General features: G+C 39.3%; 1 pseudogene; it reads left to right on the forward strand.

Annotated features, from left to right (window-relative positions):
* Nucleotides 1-5,618: 5,618 nt before the first annotated feature.
* LOC133102443 (histone deacetylase complex subunit SAP18-like) lies at nucleotides 5,619-6,080 on the forward strand (annotated as a pseudogene).
* Nucleotides 6,081-12,000: the final 5,920 nt, after the last annotated feature.

Below are 12,000 nucleotides of genomic sequence, written 5' to 3' on the forward strand. Positions count from 1 at the left end.
ACACGCGGGTCTCTGTCTGCTCCTATCACTTTGACAGTGGGAAATAGGAAAAGGAGGGAGTGGTCAGATAATTACCCCTCTCCCAATGATGGCCTCTTCCCAGGCATGCATTCTCCATCCGGTTTGCCCAAAGAACTCCACATGGTCAAGCTTCTCACGGTGGCCAGGGCAGTAGGACATCACCTTGCATGGCTTCCCATGGCCCCCTGCCTCGCTTTCCTTTCTGTCATCTCATAGCATTAGCATTACACCTTGCCCATTAAACGGGCTCTGTTTTCTTGTGAATTCTGACTAAGATGAGGAGAAATAGATTTGTGGACAAAATTCAAGAATCATTTTGGAGTGAGTGTAGATAACAATTTAAGAAAGAAGTGAGATCAGTGAATTAGAGGTCTCAATACGGAGAAGGTTCTAGAACAAGATCAGCAAACTCTATAGAGTACTAGATAGTAAATATTTTAAGCTTTGTGATTCACTTCCAGTCTCTGTCACATATTCTTTTTTATTTTTTAAGTTTACTACTCTTTAAAAACGTAGAAACTATTCTTATCTCACAAGCTGTCTTTGGGCTGAATGTGGGCTGTGGGTCATAGTTTGCCAAATCCTGTTCCTCTTCTAGAGTGTGTAAGCTAGAACACTAGAAGGCAAACGTCAGAAAGTGCATGTTTTAAACTGAGATTTGGAGGAGGTCAAGTTTCTGAGTGTGACTATAGAAGTGGCTGTTAACGTGTAGTAGAAGGAAAGATCATTAGAGGTTAGGAGGCTGGTAACCAGAGGCCAGTGTTAGCAGAATTATCCACATGGATATTGAAACACTGAAACTGATGAGGGAAGTAAGGGAGGAGAGAGAGTTGCCAAATAAAAAATTGTGTGTTGTTTGTCAGAAAATCAGATTTAATGGGTGTCCTGTATTTTTATTTGCTGAATCTGACAGCCCTGGGTGGAGAGAAATACTGAGCTGGAAGCTAAAGTCTTCGGTGAATAAGAGATGATAGCAACACGGTAGAGCTATATGACGTGAGTTCCAAAGGACCGTGATTGGGGCTAGGGGTGGAAAGAAAGGAAGAGAAATGGTTTCCGAAGTGTGACTGGGAATGAGGAGGGTTCTTATCCCATATCCTGGCACTGAGCCTAATGGGAGCTCAAGAAGGCTGCAGGAGAATCAGCGGCCTCAGGATGCAACCAGGTCTCATTACAGCAGTGAAGGGGAAGGATGTTGAGAATTCAGAGATTTGGGGGAATTTATAGCAGCTTGGACATATGTGACAGTTTGTTGATCACAGTTCTAGAATTTCAAAGAATACAGTGAGAGTGTTTAAAAGGAAAGTGTTGAGTGAAATAAGCTGGAAATGAGTGAGGTGGGGAGTGGGGCTTTGAGGCTGCCTGGGGTGACTAGGAAAGCGAGGCCTGCTGACTGGGTCTGTTCTTCTATCAGAGGAAGGGTGGATTCAAGCATTATTGTCCTGAATACTTAGCTTGGTAAATTGGTGTGTTTCTTGGTGTGTAAACTGGGACTTCTGAGAAGCTGATGCAAAGACAGATTAGATGTGCAAGAGATTTATTAGGGGAAGTGCTTCTAAAGGATAATGGGGATAAAGCAGGAGTAGAAGGGGAGAGGCTTCAGACAGCAATGCAGGTCTGACAGCTGTGAAAGGAAGTGGGAAAGAATTAGAATTGTGTAGGAGCCTCAGACTGCAGTCCAGTTCTAAGAAACTTTGCCCAGGCTGGTGTGGAATCCACTAGCCAAAGCTGCCCATGAGAGCAGGGCCCCATCCACAGGAACTGTACCTCTGCCAGGCGAAGTTGTTGGCTGGAGTAACCCTGGGGACATGTGGACCCAGAAGGGACAGCAGCGGGACTGTCCGTCAACTATGCTCCCCTCTGCCAAGATAGACAAGAAATAAAGCTTCCACCTCTTTTATCCCAAACAGCTCCACTCAGCATTGCGAATAAGGAAATATGTATTTTAAGTGGCCTTTTATGGCAGTTAGTAATTTTGTTGCTGTTCTTTGCAAAAGTCATTCTTCCTCTGTCCCACACACATAAATCTTCCATGGATGCCCTGGATTCTGTGTCTTTTTTCATTTTTTCTGATATTTCAGATATCTTTCTCAATTCAGTTTTTATCTTTTCTACATGTGTTTCCTTTAAAGAAAAAATAGTGTGACCATCTCAAGTAATGAAAAAGGACAGCAGACAATTTCCTAATTTTATTCCTAAAAGAATAAAATTCAGTTTCTTTTTAGAGTGACAGCTGTCTGGTGGGCCACTCTTCATGGGTATAAGGGGTAACAGCTTCTGGCGATCTGAATCACAAGTGTTTGAAGGGAAACCCAATAAGCTGAAAGAGGAAAAAAATAAGGAGACTGCTTTATGTAGAACCCATTAAACTTTCAATGACCAGAAAACTAAAAATATTACATTATAAGTTTTTTGTAATGATTTAAACATAACCTGGGTGGAAGCCATTACATATGACATGTTCAATTTGAAATATGACCATTCAGAAACCCTATGTAATAGGCCATTTCATGAACCTAGGTGGTTCCCACCTGCTTTCTTTCCAGAATAAATAAAATTCAGGGATTATATAGTTTTTAACAGTTAAAATAATATACACATAGGCATAGTCTTGTTATTTTGCTATGTTCTAAAACTACCAAAAAACTATAGAAATGATTTTTTTTAAAATTTTCAACAGCTGTTTAACACCCAAAAACTAATTTTAAAAATTTATTTATTTTTGGCTGTGTTGGGTCTTCTTTGCTGCCCACGGGCTTTCTCTAGTTGTGGAGAGTGGGGGCTACTCTTTGTTGCGGTGCATGAACTTCTCATTGCAGTGGCTTCTCTTGTTGCAGAGCACAGGCTCTAGGCACGCAGGCTTCAGTAGTTGCGGCATGCAGGCTCAGTAGTTGTGGCTCATGGGCTCTAGAACGCAGGCTCAGTAGTTGTGGCACACGGGCTTAGTTGCTCCGTGGCATGTGGGATCTTCCCGGACCAGGGATTGAACCCGTGTCCCCTGCATTGACAGGCGGATTCCTAACCACTGCACTACCAAAGAAGTCCCCCAAAACTAATTCTTGTAATGAAAATATTCAGCTCCATATACCAATAGATTGCTTTTTCAGAGATATATGAATTGCCCAAATTACCCTTATTTGCCTTCTTCCCTGAAGTTGAATCTGATACACGCTTTTTCGTAGTATTGGGTTGGCCAAAAAGTTCGTTCAGGAACGAACTTTTTGGCCAACCCAATACATTAAATTGCTGCATCCCTGACACGGCCAAAACAATTTGTATAGCGATTAGAACTTGACAGTCTCTTCATCAACAGGCAAGGGACCTACTTTTTCAGGATCAGAAGAAACCCAAAAGACTTAGTACCAATTTATAACTACATGGTAATATAAATTAGAGTACGTGCAGTTCTGTATTCTACAGAATCAGCTTCCCTGGAAATTCAATATTTTAAAAATTGTTTTTATTGTGGTAAAATATACATAACATAAAATTTACCATTTCAACCATTTTTAAGTGTACAGTTCTGTGGCATTAAGTACATTCACATCATTGTGCAACCATCATCACCTTCCATCTCCAGAACATTTTAATCTTCCTCCAAATGAAAATCTGCACAAATTAAACACTAGCTCCCCATTCCCCCATTCCCCCATTCCCCCATCCTCTGACAACTGCCCTTGGACTTTGGGTCTCTAGGAGCCTCAAATAAGTGGAATCATACAGTATTTGTCCTTTTGTGACTGGCTTATTTAATTTAGCAAAATGTCTTCAAAGACACTCATTATGTTGTAGCGTGTGTCAAAATTTCCTTCTTTTTTAAGGCTAAATGATATTCTATGATGTGTATATACCACATTTTGTTAATCCAATCATCCATCAGGGGACACCTGGGTTGCTGCTACCTCATGGCTGTTGTACATAATGCTGCTGTGCACATGGTGTGCAAATAAGAAATTCAATTTTGAGTAAGCATATGGCTGCAGCAGTGACAAAGACACTCTCCGTGCAATTTTCTTCTTTCTTTTCACTTCCTGGGTCAACATGTTCCAGTTACAGGTAACGACCAGAGTGAATATCAAGTTTAAACTGCAGGTGGCAGCAAATATCAATAAACTAGGCATAACGCTTGACAAAAGCGTAGCTGTTTTTTCCTGTGTTTATTTTTGGCCCTTCAAACAGAGTAGAATCAATATTTTTCCTTAGGTCTCCTACGTTCAATATAAGGAACTCTTGAAGCATTTATTTGGGTTTAACTAATGAGGCATACTTTAATTGAGTAATATAAAAGACTAATGAATCAGTGGAAGCAGTATCTGAGGGCTTGATATTCGGCTCAAAGCTTTCGACAATCTTGCCCGAAATGTCTCAGCCAACCACGCATACATTATAATCTCTTTGCCACGTCTTGGAACTTTCAAAGTAGGTTAAATCGTTTATGAGTGATTTGCCTCTGGCTTTTTTGTGATAAGACACTGCTAGCTGTTTACCCAATATCCTTCTCACCATCTTCCCTAACAATAAAAAACCCAATTTTTTATTAGGCTGGCAGTGTACCCAACTAAAAAAAACTACAGTTCCTTACCTCCACTGCAGCCAGAGGTCACATGACACAGTTCTGTCCTTGACATGTAAGCTCCTCTGCTGCAGATCAAAAGTTTTATTCTCCTGATAGAGGCTCTTCCTCCTTCCTTGTTGTTTTGTTGTTGTTGTTGTTCTCTTTGTTGTTTTATTTTTGTTTGTTTGATTTGTTTGCTTCCTACCTAAAACGTGGAAGGGAAACAGAATGTGGGACAGCTATATTGTAACCATGAGACTATCAAGAAAACAAAAGGCACATGTTCAACATTGCAAAGTAGAAAAAGGAGCCTGGAGAAGATGACCCAGGTGAGGTGCTAACCATCCCTGGGCTCCCCACGTCTAGCTGGATTACTTACTTTCCAGTAGGACTTCCTATTTCCTGTTATGTGTGAAAAATATTCCCCTATTTGCTTCAATCACCATAGTCAGGTTTATGGTGGTGAAGCAGACCCAATCCCTTAGTCAGATAGATAGACATTCTGAGATGGGTAGATGAATTAAAGGTGTGTTTAGAGACAGAAATCATAAATATACTTGTTTTTTTCAATTGAGAAAAGGTACCTAAACTATAGTGCAGAATTACATTTTAATCAGATGTGCCTCTAGGAAAAATTAACTAAGGCAGACATTGTGCAACATTAAAAGTAACGAGTTAGTAGGCCTTTAGATAAATGAAGGAGTGGCATTTAGGAGTGGAAATAGTAGGAGAGAATGACTTTTTAAATAATAAAAGCAGAGTTGAGTTTATTAATATTTCTCATAAATATCATCATGAATGTGGGAGTCCCTATTCATTAAAGAGTTCAGTTTATCAGATTTTCCCACATGCTATAATAACTCATTTGTGAGATGCCACAAGGTCAAGATAATGCAGTTCCCATCCATATCCTATTATATTTTATGAGAACATTTGGTGGTCTCTGTACATAACTAATATATTCATCTTGTGAAATGAACATTCACCAACATCTAAGAGAGAGAAAGAGAAGGAGTCATTTAAAAAGTAAGATAGGGGCCGCAGGAGAAAGATGGTTGTGAAGTCGTGCGTTACCCAGGAGGAAATTAAGAAGGAGCCCGAGAAGCCCATCAGGCGGGAGAAGACCTGCCCGCTGTTGCTGCGCGTCTTCACCACCAACTACGGCCGCCACCACCGCATGCAGCGGAAACGTGCCATCCAGCGAGCTGCAGATCTACACTTGGATGGATGCAACCTTGAAAGAATTGACTAGGTTAGTAAAAGAAGTCTACCCAGAAGCCAGAAAGAAGGGCACACACCTCAGTTTTGCAATTGTTTTTACGGATCCTAAAAGGCCTGGCTATTGAGTAAAGGAGATTGGCAGCACCGTGTCTGGGAGAAAGGGACTGAGGACGACTCCATGACGCTGCAGTCGCAGAAGTTCCAAATAGGGGACTATCTGGACATAGCAATCACTCCTCCAAATCGGGCACCACCTCCTTCAGGGCATATGAGGCCATATTAAATTTTATTTACTATCTCTTGAATTTATTTTCCATTCAGTTATGTAAAATGAACTTTCGCTTTTTCCTACCCCCTTGTTGCCATTAAGCCTTTAAACTCTAAACAAATTGTAATGCATGTATTTAGGAGTTCGATTTGGCTTTGCTATGGTATGAATATTAATAGAAAGTCCATATGTTTCAAGTTCTGTAAAATATGAAAAGTGCTTTTAGCATTCCATGTAAAACTATATTGTTAAACATACGTTGCAATCACCTTGAGTGTGAAAGTTAATGGGACATGGGTTCAGGGTTTAATTTAGTATTGGGGGTTTATGCTAAGTAGTGGAGTTGGTATGTTTAAGCCCAAATGGGGCAGAACAAGAAAGCCATGAGTTTGTATTAAATAGCGCAGGAGTTTGTCGCCCAGAAGGTTGTATGGAGTTGCGAAGAAGACCTTTGGGAAGGTGGGAGGGGCAGCTCAGGCATTTTGGAGCAGTCTGAGCTGAGGCAGGTTGAAGAAGCTGTCTGTATTTGAAGGGAGCGGCCTGCCTGAATCAAGGTGTGATGGCAATTTAGAGAAAAGGAGAATGGGTGCCACAGTGAGGCCTTTTTATGTTTTAAAAAGAGGGAGAATGGGGCCTTCTGAGGGCAGGAAGTAGTATAGAGGAGCAAGGGTTAGATCTTAGGATAAGGATGGAAAGGTTTACCTTGAAGATCTGAAAATTCAGGGAGGAATGAAAGAAGAATCTTAAGGTCAAGGGAGAAGGTCAGGGATGAGGTCAAGTTAAGTAGGGGATGTTCACATGCCCTGTTCAGCGCCGGGGCTGACTCGTGTCTGATTTGAGAGGCAGTATGCATAGTGGTTATAAGCAGTTGGGCTGAACATTTAAATCCTGGTTACACTAATAGCAACCTTGGACAAGTTACTTGGACCTGTTTTTTTCTGTTTGTTTAAAATTTGTAAAATGGAGGTAACAGCCCATAGGATTGTGAAGACTAATTAAATGTTTGCAAAGGGCTTAGAATAGTGCCTGACAAGTAGGAAACAAAGTTAGCCATAGAGTTCAGTCAGAATGGGTGTCGTCTCTTTCACGGCACTGTTACAGTCTCATTTTGAAGTGTATAAACAGTGTGCAGTATGTGATAAGGCCTATTACCTTTAGTCTATTGCAGTGGAAAATTTTGAAAATGTGTATTCCAAAATTTGAAAAAATGTACTACCAAAGTAAAATTGCAGTAATTTGATCTTGTACATACAAAAGCAGCCTTTTAAAATCTAATGATTGTAGGATTGGGGTCCCTGGTGCAGTCAACAGGTGACAGATGCAAGACTGGAACCCCGATCTAGGGCCTCTTCTCCACTGAAGTTTGCCCCAAACCCTTAGACTCTTTATTCATTCATACTAGATAGGCTTGAGCTCCTTAAGTCATACAATTAACTTAAACCTAATTTTTTGGAGAAGAGGAGCCATGATTACCTTCCTGTCTGTAGAGAAGATACTGATGTACTGTGCAGATCAAGAAGGCAGGAACTCGTTAAAGGACTTTGTAAGCCAACTTGTCATAACAGTGTGAACTCCTGCAATGGGGGCTCGCCTGTAATTCCAGGTTATTCTCCCACTAGTTGAAAATAAAGTGGTTTATTTGCTTGGTTCCAAAAAATAAAATACATAAATAAATATAAAAAATAAATTAATTAATTAAAAGTAAGATAAGTCAACTATACCCCAATAAAAAATTAATTTTTAAAAAAGTAAGATAAGAGAGTTTAGAAAAAATATTCCAGAATCAGAGCACCTGGTAGAATAGAACTAAATAGGAGGAGGGGCAGAGGCTCAAGTGCTAAAACCAGTTCTAAATCTATGACCTTAATTTCTTTTCTGTACTAAGAGCAGGCTTTTGCATTTGTAAAGTGAGAGATGTAAAAAATCTCATGACACTTATAATTTAATTTGGAGAATAAAAAATCTAAGACACATTAACACTAGAGCAAATAATGTGGCACAACATGTAGTTAATGGCTAAATCATATGGTTCAGAGGATAAGTGCTACAGAGATTGAGAATATAAGACCGAGAATATAAGACCAAGGATATTTGAGAAAGATTTTATGGAGGAGATGGGAAAAGGGAGAAATTATGAAGGGAGAAGTTTAAAAAAAAAAAAGAACTTTCCAAATAGAAAGGAAGGAAAGGCAAGGAGGTATGAACACAATCAACTTCTTTGTGGGATGCAGAGGAAAGCTTGTTTTGGAAAATATGTGAGAAATAGATATAGATTTGTGGTATTGGGTCAACTCAGAGGTGCCCTCAAAAGCTAGGAAGAAAAAGTTTTGAAGCTGAGTAGGAGAAAGCAATCCTATTTCCTAGAGAACAGAGATTGTTGGTTCTAGCATTTCCAGCTCCACTCAGACACTTGATGATTGGAAAACCTAGCAGCATCCCAAGGTGCCCAAGCTTGTACTGAGTCTCAGCTTGTACTGATCAGCAGCTCTCTTCACTCTCCATCAAACCACCCATCCATCGAAGCCTGGTTGATTCCTTCCAAAATAGAAGTCAACCCAACCTCCAGAGGGCAATGTCATTTCCAATCCATGGTGAGGGGCTGGGAAACCAGCTAGTTTCTGCAATTTGAAGAGAAGTATACAATTTGAAAAGGTAGATGGAGAAGCCTAAAAAAAATTCAAGAAAAAATTCTCAACCTGGGTGGGGTATAGAGCATTTAACAGTGTTTCAGAAGAAAGAAGAGACCCTAGGTCCCTGGCTATGGTTCTACTCTGCTCTAGGCAAGCTCTCCAGTTCCTCCCACTTCTACATCCTCATTCGACAGAAGTAACTATTTAGTAAGGGTGTCAAGGGGAATTCACCCATCCTGTATCAAGGCATCAAAAGGTCTAGATGAGCTACCTATATTAACCACAAATAAGAGGAAAAAGAATGTTATGGAAATCATGCAAAAACTCTGCATGAAAAATTACCATCCTCATCATCATATCATCATCGTTAGTGCTTCTCAAACTTTAGAATACACAGAATTATATGGAGAGCTCATTAAAATATAGATCTGGACCTTATTCCCAGAACTCCTGATTCTGGTCTCTGGAGAACCTGGCCTGACTGACCTTTTATTCCAATTCAGTTTATATTTGTAAAGAATGTTGCTACCTAATGAATTGTCTTAAATTTCCTCAGACTATTAATAGCAGGAAAAAATCAATGCCTTTTTAATTTATATCACAAACTCAAAAGAAGAAAAGTTTGAAGATTCTCTAGTCCATCATCCTTCTTAATACAGAAATTCCATCTATGACATCCTTTTAAAAATATGCCCATCAAATTTATCCTTGTAGCCTGCAGTGATGGAATGCTACATTTCACATTTCAGCCCAACAATTTTGGGGAAGCTATAAAATTGCTATAAAATCCCCCCCAGAGATGCTAGTCTTATCTTCCCCTGGAGAGATTTATTTATATTTCAAAGGGTAAGAGCAAGAACCTAGGATCCTTCTCAAGGAAAAAAGGTTTTTGTCCCCATCTTTCAGGATAGGAGGAGAGACAGCAGTCCCTTTCTACATAAACGCCTAGATTTATATTTTCAGGGTGCTTAACCATATTACAAACGCTGATATGTGTGGGATGATGCCAGATCTACCTCTTATCATGTTGCTGTATGGTTAAGAATTGGGACAAAAGGGAACTGGCACAGTTATTTGCTGTAAGCAAATATTAATCTGCTCTGCTTCAGAAACCTTGAGTTCACATTCGGGTTAATATTAATAAACGATGACAACCTAGGAAAGTAGTATGAATGTGAGTATCTATGAGAGAAGTTACAGGCTTTAGCAAATTAAGATCATGCAGTATTTTTCATATGCAGTTTATACATTTAATGTTTACTATATGTTAAGTGGTATTTTCAATTAATTATTTATATTAATTATTTTTAAATTTGATTTATTTATTTATTTACTTATGGCTGTGTTGGGTCCTCGTTGCTGTGCGCGGGCTTTCTCTAGATGTGGCAAGCGGGGGCTACTCTTCGTTGCAGTGTGCAGGATTCTCATTGTGGTGGCTTCTCTTGTTGTGGAGCACTGGATCTAGGCACGTGGGCTCAGTAGTTGTGGCTCGCGGGCTCTAGAGCACAGGCTCAGTAGTTGTGGCTCATGGGCTTAGTTGCTCCACGGCATGTGGGATCCTCCCAGACCAGGGAGTGAACCTGTGTCCCCTGCATTGGCAGGCGGATTCTTAACCACCGTGCCACCAGGGAAGTCCCTATTAATTATCTTTTATTACAAGTTTAGGATAAAAGATTTAACCCCAAATTTTGATATTCCCTTGAGAGCTGGGAAAGGAATATATGGCCTACAGAAACATTTCATAAAGTGAGTAACGTGGATAAATTAGTATAACAAATGTAAATGGGGTTTTTTCCCCATTTTTGGCAAAAGTTACTCCCAGTTACTAATCTTTCCTCTTACAGAATCTTTCCCATTCACCATAACTTCTGAGATTTTTTTCAGTGAATGTTTTTATTTACAAAGAACTTTTAGTACTCTGAAAAATAACTTACCTACCATATAATTTTCATGCCTTATTACTTTACTTATTGTCATGACAACTTTGTGTCATATGAGATAATTACTAGCCATCAGTCTTAGAGATGAGAAAACTGAGACACAAAAAGATAAAGTAATTTACCAAAGTTCATCCAGTTAATTAGTTCTAAAGCTAGTAAGAAGCAAGCAATTATGTAAATTGCTTGAGTTTACTCTGAATATTTCATATGACCTCTAATTATAAAAGTTGAACTAGTAAAAAAACCTAATGGCATTGTCAGTACTTGGCTTCCTATTTTCCAAAATCATGAGAAAACAGACGAGAAGACAAAAGGTAACATTCTGAGTAATAGCTATACAACAGTAGCTATTATTATATAATAAGTTATTTTTTAAAATAAGTCATTTTGATTTTTTAAATAGCATTTCTCTTCCTGGTAATATCCAATTCACAAATGACAGTTTATACAAAGCATGCCAAAAATCCAAGACAATTCTCTGACCTTGGATAGTGGTACAGTTTCTTTAATCATACATTTGGTAACTTACTGACACTTGGCTGTTCATGATTGATGCCTTTAGGTTAGTTACACATAGTTAATTAAAATTAATGTTTACCAACTAACTATGCATCTTGGCAATAAATGTACTTGATATTTACTGTCAAACTACGGATTATTATTTTTTAAAGATTTCTTTTTTTATAAATTTATTTATTTATTTTTGGCTGTGTTGGGTCTTCGTTTCTGCGCGAGGGCTTCCTCTAGTTGCGGCGAGTGGGGGCCACTCTTCATCGCGGTGCGCGGGCCTCTCACTATCGCGGCCTCTCTTGTTGCGGAGCACAGGCTCCAGACGTGCAGGCTCAGTAGTTGTGGCTTACGGGCCCAGTTGCTCCGCGGCATGTGGGATCCTCGCAGACCAGGGCTCGAACCCATGTCCCCTGCATTGGCAGGCAGACTCTCAACCACTGCACCACCAGGGAAGCCCCAGATTATTATTAATTTCTGTGATGTGAATATGCTTCTATGTGTATTTCTATTACTGGAAAGGCAAAAACAGCTTTGTATGAGATGGAAATTATTGGAAAACCAGGAAACTAGAAAGCTAATATTTCTGTTTTGAATATTTGTAGCCCATATATTTTTAAAATAAAATTTTTTGAACTATTTTAGATTTACATGAAAATTGTGAAGATAGTACAGAGAGTTCCCAACATTCCATGCCCAGTTTCCTCTGTTATTAACATTAATGTATGGTACATTACTATTAACTAAAGTCCATAGTTTATTCAGTTTTCCTTAGTTTTTACCTAATGTCAGTAGTCTGTTCCAAGATTTCATTCAGGATACCATGTTACATTTAATAGATATGTCTCCTTAGGCTCT

This window comes from Eubalaena glacialis, chromosome 12, assembly GCF_028564815.1.
Source record: "Eubalaena glacialis isolate mEubGla1 chromosome 12, mEubGla1.1.hap2.+ XY, whole genome shotgun sequence".
In the NCBI taxonomy this organism is placed as follows: domain Eukaryota; kingdom Metazoa; phylum Chordata; class Mammalia; order Artiodactyla; family Balaenidae; genus Eubalaena; species Eubalaena glacialis.